General features: G+C 38.3%; 1 pseudogene; it reads left to right on the top strand.

Moving 5' to 3' along the window:
* The first annotated feature begins 373 nt into the window (after window positions 1-373).
* LOC118574691 lies at window positions 374-1,456 on the top strand (annotated as a pseudogene).
* Window positions 1,457-2,186: the final 730 nt, after the last annotated feature.

Here is a 2,186-nt window from a genome sequence, read left to right as displayed (position 1 = left end):
TATGAACCAATAGCTGACGAGCCCCCATGGAACTGGATCAGGCCCTCTGGATAAGTGAGAGAGTTGATTAGCTTGAACTGTTTGGGGGGCACCCAGGCTGTGGGACCAGGATCTATCCTTAGTGCATGAGCTGGCTATTTGGAACCTGGGGCCTATGCAGGGACACTTTGCTCAGCCTGGGAGGAGAGGACTGGACCTGCCTGTACTGAATCTACCAAGTTGAGCTGAATCCCCAGGGGAGTCATTGCCCTGGAGGAGATGGGAATGGGGGGTGGGCTGGGGAAAGGGTGCGGGGCAGGAGGAGGGAGGACAGGGGAATCCGTGGCTGATATGTAAAATTAAATTAAATTATAAAATTAAAAATACAATAAAAATGTCAACTAAAGTTGCTAAAGATGTTGGCAATAACAGAAATGAAAAGGCTGTTGATTGCACCATCTCTGCTACTATTCTGGTATGTTCTATTGCTAAGGAATGCTTTGAGAAGATTACCAAAGGTGTTAACACAGCAGAAATCAGGAAAGGTGTGTTGTTGCCTGTGTTGCTGTAATTGCCAAATTTAAAATGAACAATCAAACAAAAACAGTCTAAACTTGTGACAACCCCTGAAGAAATTGCTCTCTCTGATACAATTTCTGGGAATGGAGACAAAAACATTGGAAATAACATTTCTGATGCAATGAAAATGGTTGGAAGAAAAGGTGTCATCACAGTGAAGTTTGAAAAAAACCTGAATGATGGATTACAAATAATTGAAGGAATGAAGTTTGACGGATGCTGTATTTACCCATATTTTTCTAACACATCAAAATTCAACTTGTGAATTCCATGATGCATATGTTCTGTTGAATAAAAAGAAATTTTCTGTGTTCAGTCCATTGTACCTGCTTTTGAAATTGCTAGTGCTCATGGGAAGCCCCTGGCCATAATCACAGAAGCTTCAAAGCACTCTTGAATTAAACAGGCTAAACATTGGTCTTCACTTGTAGCAGCTAAAGCTCCAGGGTTTGAGGAATAGTAGAAAGAACTGGCTTAAAGATAATGGCTATAGTTACTGGTGGTGCAGTATTTAAAAAAGAGAGGTTAGAATGTAAATCTTAAAGATGTTCAAGCTCATGACTTAAGTAGGAGAGGTCATTGTCATCAAAGATGATGCTATGTTTTTGAAAGGAAAGGATGACAAAGCTCAAACTAAAAACTGTATTCAAGAAATAGCTGGGCAGATACACATCACAACTATTGAATATGAAAGGAATAGCTGAATGATCAGCTGGTTAATCTTCCAATGGAGCAGCCATGCTTAAGATTGGAAGGACAAGTGTTGTTGAAGTAAAAGAAAAGACAGAGTTACAAATGCTCTAATTCTACAAAAGCAGCTCTGGAAGAAGGCTTTGTTCTAGGGGATTGTTTTAGTGACTCCAAGCCTTGGATTCTAGTGCACATGATGGAAAGGTGAATCATTGATCCCACAATGTTTACATGAACTGCAACACTGGATGCTGCTGGAGCAGCCTAATTGATAAGTACAGTGGAAGCTGTAGTGATAGAAAATTCTACAGAAGAGAATGTCCCTGGAATGGAAGCAATGTGTGTAATGGGAGGGTGTAGGGAAAGTGGCATGTTCTAACTCCAAGAAGAGATTTTTACCCTCATCAGTTAATTGTGACCAGAAGCTCAAGGCAGATTCTTCACCAATAACTTCAGAGAAGTCACCTGAAGAAATAACTGAAGAAGGGGCTGGCTGGCTGATCACACCAGTTACTTGTTTCCATTGACAATAAATATATAATGGTTTACTGCTGTAGACAATTTATTTTGTATTTTTGAATAAAGACATTAGTACATTCCTGATACTGAGTGCAAAAGCAATATACCAGTGTCCTTATTTCAAGTTAAAACACCGAGGTACTTATACTACAATTCTGTTATGGTCAAAATTTTGTTTAAAAAAAAGAAAAAGAAAAAAGTTCTTACTGTTATTGTATTGGGATGTATGTGGTGTTTATTGTCTTTTAGTGTTTGTTTTATTCAATTATGAACTCCAATATTTGGTGCATAAAGGTTTACAACTGTTACACATTTGTGATGACTTGTTACTTTCATTAATATGTAGTGTACCTCCTTAATTTTCTTTTAAATTTGGGGCTTTTAATATATTTACAACTTTTTTCCTTTCTCTTGCTTCC

Source organism: Onychomys torridus, chromosome X, assembly GCF_903995425.1.
Source record: "Onychomys torridus chromosome X, mOncTor1.1, whole genome shotgun sequence".
Taxonomy (NCBI): domain Eukaryota; kingdom Metazoa; phylum Chordata; class Mammalia; order Rodentia; family Cricetidae; genus Onychomys; species Onychomys torridus.
Note: the sequence above shows the minus strand (reverse complement) of the source record. Positions and strands in the feature narration are given on the sequence as shown.